We start from the raw sequence: 15008 nt of genomic DNA, 5'->3' as shown, positions 1-15008 counted from the left end.
TGAATCTTATGAGTTTAACTTCTCTAAATTTACTAAAACTCCTTATAAAGCTGATTTGCCTAGTAATGATTTTAAAATGGAGCAGTGTGCATCTATTGTTCTTGTTCCTAACAATCCTTTGCAGCAACATTTGGAGGATAGCGAGAGTGAAATTTTTAGGAAAGAAAGAGAGGAGCTTGAGGAGATTTTTCTTCGCCAACCTATTCTCAAACATGATTTACCGGTGGAAGATTTGGGTACAACACCGCCACCAAAGGAAGATCCTGTTTTTGATTTAAAACCTTTACCTGATAATCTTAAATATGCTCATATTGATGATAAGAAGATATATCCTGTTATTATTAGTTCTAAACTTACAGAGTTTGAAGAAGAAAGATTATTGCAAATATTGAAGAAACACCGAGGTGCTATTGGCTATACTCTTGATGACTTGAAGGGGATTTCTCCCTCTATATACCAACACGCCATTAATATGGAAGATGATGCGAAGCCTGTTGTTGAACCTCAGCGTCGTCTAATTCCTAAGATGAAGGATGTGGTAAGAAAAATGAGGTATTACGACTTCTTGAAGCTGGTATTATATATCCTATTGCTGATAGTAGATGGGTTAGTCATGTGCATTGCGTTCCTAAGAAAGGAGGAATAACTGTTGTTCCTAATGATAATGATGAGCTCATACCTCAAAGAGTAGTTGTAGGTTATAGAATGTGCATTGATTTTCGAAAAGTTAATAAGGTTACTAAGAAAGATCATTATCCTTTACCATTTATTGATCAAATGTTAGAAAGATTGTCTAAAAATACTCATTTTTGCTTTCTTGATGGTTATTACGGGTTTTCACAAATTGCTGTTAAAGCTAAAGATCAAGAGAAAACCACTTTCACTTGTCCCTATGGAACTTATGCTTATAGACGTATGCCTTTTGGTTTGTGTAATGCTCCTGCTACTTTTCAAAGATGCATGTCTGCTATTTTTCATGGTTTTTGTGAGAGTATTGTGGAAGTATTCATGGATGATTTTTCTGTCTACGGGAATTCTTTTGATAGTTGCTTGCGAAACCTTGATAAAGTTTTGCAGAGATGTGAAGAAACTAACCTTGTTCTTAATTGGGAGAAATGTCACTTTATGGTTAATGAAGGAATTGTATTGGGACATAAAATTTCCGAGAGAGGTATCGAAGTTGATAGAGCTAAAGTTGAAGCTATTGAGAAGATGCCCTATCCAAGGGATGTTAAAGGTATTCGTAGTGTTCTTGGACATGCTGGGTTTTATAGGAGGTTTATTAAAGATTTCTCCAAGATTTCAAAGCCTCTTACTAATCTTCTTCAAAAAGATGTACCATTTGTTTTTGATGATGATTGTAAGGAAGCTTTTGAAACTCTTAAGAAAGCCTTAACAACTGCTCCTATAGTTGAACCTCCTGATTGGAATTTACCATTTGAAATTATGTGTGATGCTAGTGATTTTGCTGTAGGCGTTTGTTCTTGGACAGCGAGTAGATAAAAAATTGAATGTTATTCATTATGCTAGTAAAACTCCTGATGCTTGCTCAAAGAAATTATGCTACAACTGAAAAGGAATTATTAGTCTGTAGTCTTTGCTTGTGATAAATTTAGATCTTATATTGTTGATTCAAAAGTTACAATTCATACTGATCATGCTTGCAATTAGATACCTTATGACAAAGAAAGATGCTAAGCCGAGGCTTATTAGATGGGTACTTCTTTTGCAAGAATTTGATTTACATATTGTAGATAGGAAAGGTGCTTGATAATCCTGTTGCTGATAATTTGTCTAGATTGGAAAATATTGCTTATGATCCTGTTCCTGTTAATGATAGTTTTCCAAATGAACAATTGGCTGTAATAAAGGTGAGCTCGCGAGACAGGTCCTTGGTGTGCTGATTATGCTAACTTTATTGTTTCCAAGTACTTGCCTCCAACCTTTTCAGCTCAACGAAAGGAGGAAATTCTTTTATGATTTGAGGCATTATTTCTGGGATGACCCACACTTATATAAAGAAGGAGTGGATGGTATTATGCGAAGATGTGTTCCTGAATATGAACAACAAGAGATATTGAGTAAATGTCATGGTGGTGCTTATGGAGGACATCACGCCGGAGATAGAACCGCGCAAAAGGTTCTACAATCAGGTTTTTATTGGCCAACTCTCTTCAAGGATGCGAGAAAGTTTATTTTATCTTGTGATGAATGCCAAAGAGTTGGTAATATCTCCAGACGCAATGAAATGCCTATGAATTATACTCTTGTTATTGAACCGTTTGATTGTTGGGGATTTGACTTCATGGGACCTTTTCCCTCTTCAAAAGGTAACACTCATATACTTGTTGCTGTTGATTATGTTACTAAATGGGTGGAAGCCATACCTACAAAAAGTGCTGATGGTGAGACCTCTTTAAAAATGCTTTTAGATATTATTTTTCCTAGATTTGGAGTACCTAGATATATTATGACTGATGGAGGTTCTCATTTTATTCATGGAGGTTTTAGAAAAACTCTTGCTAAGTATGGTAGTAATCATAGAATTGCTTCCGCTTATCACCCTCAAAGTAGTGGCCAAGTAGAACTATCAAATAGAGAAATTAAATCTATTTTGGGAAAGACTGTTAATAAATCTAGAAAGAATTGGGCCAGTAAATTGAAAGATGCACTATGGGCTTATAGAACTGCTTATAAAAACCCCATGGGAATGTCACCTTATAAAATGGTTTATGGAAAAGCTTGTCATTTACCTTTAGAACTAGAACACAAAGCTTATCGAGTCGTTAGAGAATTAAATAGAGATCCTAAACTTGCCGGTGATAAGAGGTTGTTACAATTAAGTTCTCTAGATGAATGGAGAAGTGAAGCTTATGAAAATGCTAAACTCTTTAAAGAAAAAGTTAAAAAATGGCATGATAGGAGGATCATCAAAAGAGAGTTTAATATTGGGGATAAAGTCCTATTGTATCGGTCTCGTCTCGGATTCTTTGCGGGGAAATTACTCTCGAAATGGGAAGGACCATATGTTGTTGAGGAGGTGTATCGTTCGGGAGCAATTAAAATTAGCTCTCTCCAAGGCAATGCTACGCAAGTGGTGAATGGACAAAGACTCAAGCATTATATCTCGGGTGATTCTTATAATGTTGATGTTGATATTATTCAAGTGGAAACACCGGAAGCTTTCATCAAAGGACAAATTGACGAGTCCGCCGGAACTCGACTTTGAATAGGTAACAGATCTTGGTAATGAAAAGTACGCAATTTACTTTCCGAACAATATTTTCGCTGTTTTTGGAAAATATGAGAAATTACGAGTTCGAAACGGAGTGGAAAGGACGCACGAGGGCGTGGCACCATAGGCCGGCGCGGCCTAGCCAGGGCCCGCGCCGACCTAGGGTTTGGCCGCCCCGTCGACCCTTTCCGACTCTGGTTCGATCTGGTACTTTCCTTTTGTCGAGAAATTTTTTGCTATATAATCCCCGGACCCCTGGAGGTCCGTATATCGTGTTTTCGACGTGTTTTGTTTCGAGTTGTTTCGCCGGGATTTGCTTCGGATCTAGAGCCACCATGTCTTCGTCGGAAGCTCCGAAGGACAACTCCGGCAAGGATGTTGGCAACTTGTACATGGAGGAGCTGAAGATGCACCCCAAGGAGTTGCTGCTCGTTGAAGGAGAAGCTGCAGGTCAAGGATGTCCGGGGTCCTAAAGGAGAAGGAAGCACTGGAAGACAGGATGGAGAAGCTAGAACAAGAGGTTTTCAAGTACAAGAAGATGGCTGAGCGTGAGGTGGATATCTTCCACGGGATTGTGTCCGAACTCATTGCTTGAACATGAGAAGGAAGCTGGAAAGCTTTGGAGCGACATCCTCTCACTTCACGACACCACCAACAAGCTCCAAGCACAACTCTATGACGTTCAGAATCAAAACTGTGAGTATGAAAACAGGTTTAACTACATAAGCCGTGCTGCCGGTTTCAGGATTCCCGAGACCAAGATGTCGTTTCTTGATGGAGAGCCTCTTCCTTGGAAGTCTGATGACGGGAATTTATCACCACCATCGCCTAAGGAGTAATCCATCATCGGTATTGGCATCCCCTTGGTTTGTTCCAAGCTTGGGGGAGTGCCGCGGTATCACATTATCACTACCTTTTACTTTTATTGTCAAGTAGTGTCATATCATGAATAGGGAAGTTATCGTATAAGATGGGTTGCGTTTGGAAGTATCTCTCCTTTAGTTGTCTATGTATCCCTTGGTGTGAGTTATCGATATGGAATATTAATGAGAAGTCTTATCATTTACATATTGCACATCTTATTTTAGTTTGCAATCTCTATGATTCATCTTGTTGTTAGTATTGGTATCACTTTGGGAGCATTGAATAAATCTATTTGGTTTTGGCAAACTTAGCATTGGTCAATAGCAACAACACTTTGAGGTTTAAATAGAAAAGAGAAATACATGCAGATGTTTCATTGTCTTTCTTGTTAGCTCATAGCTCATTATTCTGAAGTTAAAATTGTTTGTGCTTACAAGGAAGATGCATGATTGTTTCTATCATATGTATATTTGTTTGTTTCCCTCGACTCTTATGCTTGCTAATTAACCTTGCTAGCCAAAGACCTGTACTTGAGAGGGAATACTTCTCGTGCATCCAAACCTTCAACCAAACCTATGTTATTTGTGTCCACCATACCTACCTATTACATGGTATTTTCTGCCATTCCAAGTAAATACTTCATGTGCTACCTTTAAACAATTCAAAACTTAGTATCTCTTATTTGTGTCAATGTTTCATAGCTCATGAGGAAGTATGTGGTGTTTTATCTTTCAATCTTGTTGGGCAATTTCCACTAATGGACTAGTGGCTTCATCCGCTTATCCAATAATTTTGCAAAAAGAGCTGGCAATGGGATTCCCAGTCCCAAATTAATTAAACTAAATAGACACTCCTCCATGGTATGTGATTGTTGGACGGCACCCGAAGGATTCGGTTAGCCATGGCTTGTGTAAGCAAAGGTTGGGGGGAGTGTCATCATCATCATAAAGCTAAAATAAAAAGGCACTCCTTCATGGTATGAGATTGTTGGCGGGCACCGAGGATTCGGTTAGCCATGGTTTGTGAAAGAAAGGTTGGAAGGAGTGCCACACAAAATGAAAATATTATGGGAGCCGCTCTTAGGAAGTTGTCCGGCAAGGGGGTTAGAGTACCCGCTACCAGTCGTTGACAACAACAAACACCTCTCAAAATGTTACTTTTATTATCTCTATATGATTTCAAAGCTGAAAGAGCTCTAGCACATGATTTAATCCCTGCTTCCCTCTGCGAAGGGCCTGTCTTTTACTTTATGTTGAGTCGAGTAAACCTATTTCTCTCCATCTCAAGCAAGCATTTGAGTAGTTGTGATCAAACCATTATATTGTGATTTGCTACATCATGTCTTTTATTCTTCCTTGTTTAGTACAAGTTTTATCTGAATGAATATAGCTTTGCAAGTTATCAATGATTATGAAGAGACCATTATGATTGAGTATGCAAGTTGTGCATTATAAACTTTAACATGAGAGCGCTGCTCAATAAGATAAATATAATCTATTAATTGTTCTCTGACCAAGAACGAAGTTTGCCATCACCAATTAGGATTTCTCATGCACCTTTACTTGTGATTACCTTATACTTGTTTCAATATGAGTTATAAGAGGTTGTTTACTATAATGTCCTGTGTGAATGAATATGATGCTTCTTGTCCGTATTCTATTTATCGACTCTTCACTCCATAAACATGTGGTCATGTTTATCAAGTTCAGTTTCGCTTGGGGACAAGCGAAGTCTAAGCTTGGGGGGAGTTGATACGTCCAATTTGCATCACTATTTTATATCATAATTTGTCTGTTATTCATTGATATATTTCATATTGGGACACAATACTTATGTTATTTCATCTATTTTGCATGTTTCATCATTATTGGAGGATCGAACACCGGAGCCGGGATTCTCGCTGGAAAAAGCACCGTCGAACGCAATATTTCGGAAGATCAACTCGTGGAAAGAAATTATACCAAAAATCCTATTTTTCAAGATGACGAAGGAAGCCGAAGGAGGAGCCGGGAGGAGCCGGGGTGGGCCCACACCCTAGGGCGGCGCGGCCCGAGGCCCCGGCCGCGCCGCCATGTGGTGTGAGGGGCCCACGACCCCTTTCGCCTCCTTTTCTTCGCCAAACCCTTCGTCCCGAAGACCTAAGCCACGAGAGGAATCCTCACGAAGGGTTACGGCCGCCTCGCGCGGGCGGAGAACACCAGAGAGAAAAGAGCTCTCCGGCGGGCGGGAATCCGCCGGGGAAATTCCCTCCCGGAGGGGGAAATCGACGCCATCGTCACCGCCATCGAGCTGGACATCATCTCCATCACCATCATCATCATCTCCACCATCATCACCGCCATCTCCTCCGCAGCACCTCGTCACCGCCTGTTATCACCAGATTTTGGCTAAATCAGGAGGTGGGCCGCGATCAGGATGGGCTTGAAGAAATATACATGGAGGATTACGTGAATCGGCCTGTTATACCAAGTTGGGTTTAATTGCCCGTGTATCTGTAACATTTTAGATCGTATCTTAGTTTAGAAAGTAGAATCTTACTCGTGCACGGTTTAGTGCACGCCCACATTAGAAAGTCCGCTGGACTATAAATATGTACCTAGGGTTTATGGAATAAACAACAACTCACGTTCAACCCCAAACAAACCAATCTCGGCGCATCGCCAACTCCTTCGTCTCGAGGGTTTCTATCGGGTAAGCGACATGCTGCCTAGATCGCATCTTGCGATCTAGGCAGCACAAGCCCCACGTTGTTCATGCGTTGCTCGTACTCGAAGCGCTTTTGATGGCGAGCAACGTAGTTATCATTAGATGTGTTAGGGTTAGCATTGTTCTTCGTTTAAGCATGCTTACGTAGTGCAACCCTTGCATATCTAGCCGCCCTCACGGCTATCTCGGGTGTGGGGCGGCACCCCGCTTGCTCATTATTTAGTAGATCTGATCCGTTACGATTGCTCCTTGTTCTACAAGGATTAGTTTAATATCTCGCAATAGTTAGGCCTTACAAAGGGGGAGGATCCGGTGGCACGTAGGGTGGCGTTCGCAAGTCCTAAACAGGATGTTCCGATGATCAACTTCATGTTGGTTTTTAGGCCTTGTTTAGGATCGGCTTACGAGCACCGTGCGTGGCCGCGAGGCCCAACCCGGAGTAGGATGATCCGATTATGCGGTGAAAACCCTAAATCGTCGTAGATCTAATTATCTCTATCTTGATCAAGCAGGACCACCAAGTATTCGTGCACCCCGTACGAATCATGGGTGGATCGGCTCTTTGAGCCGATTCACGGGATAACCCGAGAGCCGATCGAGGCTCGTATTTAACGTTTACATGTATGCCCCTGCAGAAACTAAGCGAGGCATCCCCATCACCTTCCCGGCCGGTATAGGTCAGGTGGCACGCCCTTGCACTTCGCATCGCCGCGTGTGACCGGAAGAGCATTGCGGGCCGTCGCTCGGAGGGGTCTCGGCCAGCCGCAGCTCTAGGCTCTTCCCGGCTCTACGGTGTTGACAAGGCCGCTGCCCGCCGGTGGGTTTTGGCGATCAACACATTCTCGGCACGCCCGGTGGGACAATCGTCTACATCAACCACATCGCCATCTACATCCGAGATGGCGGGCGGCACGCCAGTCACGTACGATGAGATCAAAGCCATCCTCGAAGCCGAACTCATCGGCTCTTCCCACCGGACCCACTCCCATGGCGTCAGGTGGAGGAGTTCTACGCCTGAAGACGCACTCGATGGAGTGGACCTGTCCACCCCGTCAGAAGAGCGCATCAGGTCGTTGAAGCACGGGGATCTGCCCAAGGAGCTCAGAAGGAAACATGACGGGGTCAAGACAACCCCTGGAGCCGAACTCATCGGCTCCTCTGAGAAGACCCGGCCGCACGATATCAAGCTCGGTAGAGACCCGCGTCCGGGGCCCGGTGTCGACACGGTGGATCTCAGCCACTCCATAGGTCGGCCAAAGTTTTCCTTTGGTGTCAATATGGCAGGGTCTGCAAGCCGCCATGACAAAGAGGAAACGAAAGCAGCCACTCCCGTGGCAAGGATGAAGAGGGAGCCGGTCCGCGCGACCAACCCCAAGATGAGGACAGGCGGTACACGGCAAGGGAGGGAATAAGAAGCATGCGGTATCAACGCCCACTCTCCAAGCACCCCCTCAACAAATACGAGCAACACCACGACCGACGTCGGCGCTACGACGTAGATGATGAAAGGAATTTTCGGTCTGATGCCGAGGTCGGAAGGTACCGCCAACATGGTAGAAGCAACGGCGGGTACGATCGTCGCGCCGAAGGAAGGCCAAGGGGGCAGGGTGACATGGATAGGCACTGGGACTGCCCGTTTTTCAAACATTGCCGGGACTCGGGAATGAGCCGATTGCCAACGATCGAGGATTGCCCAGAATGCAAACAAAGGAAGAAGGGTGCCGCTAACGTATCTGTGTTCAGCCGTCTAAGGCCTTTCCCGCCTCGGAACAAGCATGCTGAGTCCGCTCAGGTGGAAGATCTCGAGGAGCTAGAGGACGGTGGTGAAGAATACAAACATCATCAGCCCAGGTGGTGCCCCGATGGGCTCGGCCGTTCCCGAAGCGAAGAGTTCAGCGTCCGCGTGGGTTGGAAGAAGCTGAAAGATTATACTCGCGCACGCTAAGGAAGGCACGGCCTGATCCGGCCGCCAAAATTCTGCGAACCCTGGGCAAGGAAGGTCAGCCACAAAGAAAAGAGTGGCGCCCCGAACAGAGAAAAGCCGATGGTGAAACATCGGCTGGCACAAATATGGTGTTTATCCTCCCTTCGGAGTTCAGTGCTCCAGGATTAGATGAGACATCCGTGGCACAACTTGACTGCGGCCCACGGCCGGTTATCTTTGAGAAACCACGGGAAAGGAGCTACAGGCATCCGAAGGCCCCGTACTTACGAGGATATATCGATGGGAGGCTCCGTAAATAAGATGCTTGGTGGACACCGGAGCGGCAGTCAACATCATGCCGTACTCTATGCTACGTCGGCTAGGACGCTCGAGTTCTGATCTAATCAAGACTAACGTAACGTTGAGCGACTTCAACGGCCAAGCGTCTGAGGCACAAGGAGTTCTGAACGTGGATCTGACCGTAGGAAGAAAAACTATCCCTACAACGTTCTTCATCGTCGATAGCACGAGCAGTCATGCTGTGTTGCTGGGAAGAGATTGGATCCACGCCAACTGCTGCATTCCCTCCACGATGCACCAATGCATAATACAGTGGGATGGTGATGAGGTAGAGGTCGTCCAAGCTGATGACTCGGCCGAAGTTTCAACGGCTGGCATGAACGCATGGGAAGCAGCAGGCCAAGAACCCCTCTCAGGCATCAACTTGGACGACTGCGAGCGCATCGATGTGACGAAGGGAAGGGTTAAGCTAGTTTTATCCACTGGCCTGACCATGTAATTGAAGCCGAGCGATGAGCAAACCAGGCGAGGCTGATCCTTGTGATCGGCCCCAAAATTTTATGAAGGGAACTTACAAAACCTTCACCGAGCAAACAACGTGGAGGCCGATTCCAGTAATCGGCCGTGAATATCCTCACCATCCATACTGCCTGGGTTCAACACATTCATGATCCAACAGAGCCGATACCATCAATTCTCTTGACGAGAATCGGCTCGGGGGCGCCCAAGTGGATAAAACACGAGGATATACAGTAGAAGTGTCCCATCCTGTGGCGATGGGTATTGGAGTATGGGGGCCGATACACGAATCGGCCGGAAATTCAAAATTTTTTAAGCATAGCCGATGTGCAGACATCGACTTAAGGATCAATGAAGCGTGATTGGCAAGCCTTCAAGATCAGCGGCATTAGCAGGTTTGAGGGTCGTGGCTCTGATCAAACGGCAAGTCAGGGTAGGGATGAGCCTTCCTAAGACTGCGAGAACAGCCGATGACGAAGCAATCGGCTGCGACGTTTTGACCAAGATGGTGACTTAGTAGTCTGTCACTTCTAGGGGGTGTTGCGTCCGGGATTTGGAGGGCATCGGAGATTCAAAGACACCCCCACCGGGAGGCGTCCCGGCCTGCTAGTAACGAAGAGCCGATAGTTGTTGGAGTCGGCTGACGCTGCATTACAAGTTGGAAGCCGAGGGTGACCGATGTGGTGGGCTCATTGTTGTTCTCGCCCGACCGAGGCCCGGGGGCAGCTGGCCCCGAAGGATCCTTTGCTACGCGGACCAATTTCGTTGGAATCGGCTAACTTTGCATCACAACGGGCCTGAGGAATGGTGCTGATGTTGCGGAATTATCAGTTTCAATATGCAAGACGATTCAGCGACCTGAATCGGCTGTGAAGACTGTCAGCGGATGAAAGGTGGTCCACTCTCGGACGTGGTCGAGCCCAGGCCTGTTTGCCTGAATTACTGGTCTTCATCATTGTCGCTACCCCGGCTGAGGCTCGGGGGGCAACTTGCCGCGAGAGGTCCTTTGCTATAAGAAGGCCGAGTTCGCTAAAATCGTTTGGCTCTGCGTCTCAGTTTGATTTGGAGCAATGGTTGCTCGAAAGAGAACGAGAGCGAGGTTATAAAACGTTACTACGGAGGTAATGCCCGTCCTGCGAAGTGGCGGCTTCGGCGTTTAAATTGATCCGGCAACGATCTTAGGGCGCTTCTAGAGACAAAGAAGATCCGGAAGGGAAGGATGTGGCGGAAGAATGTCCGAAGGCCTAGGGTTTGCACGCTTATGGCTGGGCCTGGTTTGACCAGGAGCTTGGGTCCGGATGAATCTATCACAAAATCTATTGTGAGAGGCCGATGCGATGCCATCGGCTTGCTGGGCATTGTCTAGATTGGCAATCGGCAGAAACAGGGTGGAGGACAATCGGCTAAATTATCATAAAGGGAATCAGCAAAATCGAGTTGGGGAATTTCTTCATTGATGAGCCAGATTTCTTACTTAGAAGAGCTGATTGCTCTCAAAAGGAAAAACTAGGGGGATACATTGCCCCGTCTGCTACTGCTAGCCCTAGGCTAAGACCCTATCTAGGGGCCGCTGCTGCCCTCGTTGTCGTCATCACCGTCATCGCCGCCGCCGGCGCTGCTCCCTACCGGCTCGTCATCGCTGCTCCAGCGGCCGCCGGTAGGACCCTCATCGTCTTCATCCTCTTCGTCGGCGTCGTCGTCGCTGTCGACGTCGCTAAGGTTCCCGGGCCAGAGGTGGCGGCGTTTGGCCGGCGGCTCGTCGGAGGAGCTGTCTTCGTCCTCCTCCTCCTCTTCCTCCTCCTTCACCTCCTCGGAGGTGGTGAAGTCTGCCCAAGAGAGGCGATCGTCTTCGCTCTCCTCCACCGCTTCCTCGTCAGCAAGGAAGCGGAGGTCGCTCTCCCCGTCGGTTAGGGATTTGTCATCCTCGGACCTGACGGAGGAGTCATGGTCCTCTTTGTCCCACTTCGTTGGGGCGAGGATGTCATACGCCGCTTGCGTACCCCACGAGGGCGTCGACTCTCGGATGGGAGAGGACACGTGGGAAAGATCCGACGAAGAAGATGAAGAGGAAGAGGACATGGTTGCAGGGGAGGGTTTTTTGGAGTGCTAATGCGGAAGGGGTGAAGAAGAGAACTGTTCGATGCGGTTAAATAAAAGGAGGTGGGGGTTTTTAATTTTCGAGCAGTTCTCGAGGATATGGTGCCAAAACTGTCAAATCGTGCAGAGAAGTTGGGAAGGCAAGTCGTCATGATGAAGCATGCTGCGACAGTTCTGCTCTGCCGTGGCACGACCCCTCTGAGGAAAAAACAGAGTGGTTTTGAAATTATCATTACCAAAACCAGGGGGGCATGTGTTATCACCAGATTTTGGCTAAATCAGGAGGTGGGCCGCGATCAGGATGGGCTTGAAGAAATATACATGGAGGATTACGTGAATCGGCCTGTTATACCAAGTTGGGTTTAATTGCCCGTGTATCTGTAACATTTTAGATCGTATCTTAGTTTAGAAAGTAGAATCTTACTCGTGCACGGTTTAGTGCACGCCCACATTAGAAAGTCCGCTGGACTATAAATATGTACCTAGGGTTTATGGAATAAACAACAACTCACGTTCAACCCCAAACAAACCAATCTCGGCGCATCGCCAACTCCTTCGTCTCGAGGGTTTCTATCGGGTAAGCGACATGCTGCCTAGATCGCATCTTGCGATCTAGGCAGCACAAGCCCCACGTTGTTCATGCGTTGCTCGTATCGAAGCGCTTTTGATGGCGAGCAACGTAGTTATCATTAGATGTGTTAGGGTTAGCATTGTTCTTCGTTTAAGCATGCTTACGTAGTGCAACCCTTGCATATCTAGCCGCCCTCACGCCTATCTCGGGTGTGGGGCGGCACCCCGCTTGATCATTATTTAGTAGATCTGATCCGTTACGATTGCTCCTTGTTCTACAAGGATTAGTTTAATATCTGCAATAGTTAGGCCTTACAAAGGGGGCGAGGATCCAGTGGCACGTAGGGTGGCGTTCGCAAGTCCTAAACAGGATGTTCCGAGGATCAACTTCATGTTGGTTTTTAGGCCTTGTTTAGGATCGGCTTACGAGCACCGTGCGTGGCCGCGAGGCCCAACCTCGGAGTAGGATGATCCGATTATGCGGTGAAAACCCTAAATCGTCGTAGATCTAATTAGCTCTATCTTGATCAAGCAGGACCACCAAGTATTCGTGCACCCCGTACGAATCATGGGTGGATCGGCTCTTTGAGCCGATTCACGAGATAACCTGAGAGCCGATCGAGGCTCGTATTTAACGTTTACATGTATGCCCTGCAGGAAACTAAGCGAGGCATCCCCATCACCTTCCTGACCAGGTATAGGTCAGGTGGCACGCCCTTGCACTTCGCATCGCCGCGTGTGACCATAAGAGCATTGCGGGCCGTCGCTCGGAGGGGTCTCAGCCAGCCGCAGCTCTAGGCTCTTCCCGGCTCTACGGTGTTGACAAGGCCGCTGCCCGCCGGTGGGTTTTGGCAGTCAACACCGCCGTAGCAATTTGGGTTTGATCTTGATTGTTTGATAGGGGAAACTCTCCCGGTATCTATTAATACTTGTTGTTGATGCTATTGAGTGAAACCATTGAACCAAGTTCATGTTCAGATTGTTATTCATCACCATATCACCTCTGATCATGTTCCATATGATGTCTCGTGAGTAGTTCGTTTAGTTCTTGAGGACATGGGTGAAGTCTAATTGTTAGTAGTGAACTATGGTTGAGTAATATTCAATGTTATGATATTTAAGTTGTGGTGTTATTCTTCTAGTGGTGTCGTGTGAACGTCGACTACACGACACTTCACCATTTATGGGCCCGGGGAATGCATCTTGTACTCGTTTGCCAATTGCGGGGTTGCCGGAGTGACGAAACCTAAACCCCGTTGGTATATCGATGCAGGAGGGATCGCAGGATCTCGCAGTTTAAGGCTGTGGTTAGATTTATCTTAATTACTTTCTTGTAGTTGCGGATGCTTGCAAGGGGTATAATCACAAGTATGTATTAGTCCTAGGAAGGGCGGTACATTAGCACAGGTTCACCCACACAACACTTATCAAAACAATGAAGATTAATCAGTCAGTATGTAGCGAAAGCACTAGACTAAAATCCCGTGTGTCCTCGAGAACGTCTGGACATTATAAGTAAACAAACCGGCTTGTCCTTTGTGCTAAAAAGGATTGGGCCACTCGCTGCAATTATTTCTCTCGCATTTTACTTACTCGTACTTATTTCATCTCGTTACATCAAAACCCCCGAATACTTGTCTGTGAGCATTTACAGTGAAACCTTCATCGAAACTGCTTGTCAACACCTTCTGCTCCTCGTTGGGATCGACATTCTTACTTATCGAAGATACTACGATACACCCCCTATACTTGTGGGTCATCAGTATCATCAATAATATGGCATAGAACATAAGAAATTATCGATACGTCGGAGACGTATCAATAAAGCGTAGGAGCTCCGTCCATGTTCTTTGGCCGCGCTCCCAATCCCCTCTGACACATGATTTTCCCTCTCGATAGGGCTGCCAAGGTCATGGTGGCCACGGTGACGACAAGCTGAAAGTGGAGCACCTCATCGTAGAGCTCCCGCTTGAGGAGGATCATGAGTGCGTCTGCTCAAACTCGATGCTCTCAGGTCGCACACCTCCTGCAGGCTGCAGGGATAGCTGGCGCCACACACCCTCCTCCTCCCCGCCGGCCATGATGCTCTGCTTCGAGCAATGCACGTGGCCCATGTGAAGTACGGCTAAGGACATCAGTTCCGCCGTGCCGATAACCTCTCCTACCCGTGACAACATCCATGGCCGTCTCACCGCTACCCGCCCACGGGGGATGCCGCGCTTGTGCCAACACAACTCGTCGTCGACCGACGAGCCACCGTGAACTGTGCGGGACAAGTACGGACCCACCATGGATGATTACGCGTATGATTCGGTTCTGTATATATTCAATTGAGGCGAATGGGTATATACATGGCCAAATACAACTCAAGTAATCGTTAATAGTTTATTAAGTACCATCATACCCTCAATTATCATACCCTCAATTATGAAAGTGTATGGAACGATCTGAGCCGTTGTTGTGTTTAAGTTTTAAGGAGGGGGAGCACTGGAGCAAAAGTGCAGGAGCCAATTATTGTCATGTTACCATTCTTCTTTGCTCCTCCGATCCCTTCAAAACTGGGATTTTCTTTGCGCTTGTGAATAGTGCGATGTACTCTTAGAGAGGAATACATACATGACTGCATTTCTTGTTTCGTTTTAGTCTCGATGAGTCCATGTTGCTACTGTTGTCGGCTCCTTGGTCGTTGTCCAGTTCTTGCGTACAGAGAATTTCGGAATGATAAGCTCGATTACAATATGGATGAATTTCCGCAAGTTGCTTCAACTACCGGCCGCGTTGGGGCCAACAGAT

Source organism: Lolium rigidum, unplaced genomic scaffold (assembly GCF_022539505.1).
Source record: "Lolium rigidum isolate FL_2022 unplaced genomic scaffold, APGP_CSIRO_Lrig_0.1 contig_18504_1, whole genome shotgun sequence".
Lineage (NCBI taxonomy): Eukaryota > Viridiplantae > Streptophyta > Magnoliopsida > Poales > Poaceae > Lolium > Lolium rigidum.
This window is presented reverse-complemented; position numbering follows the sequence as displayed.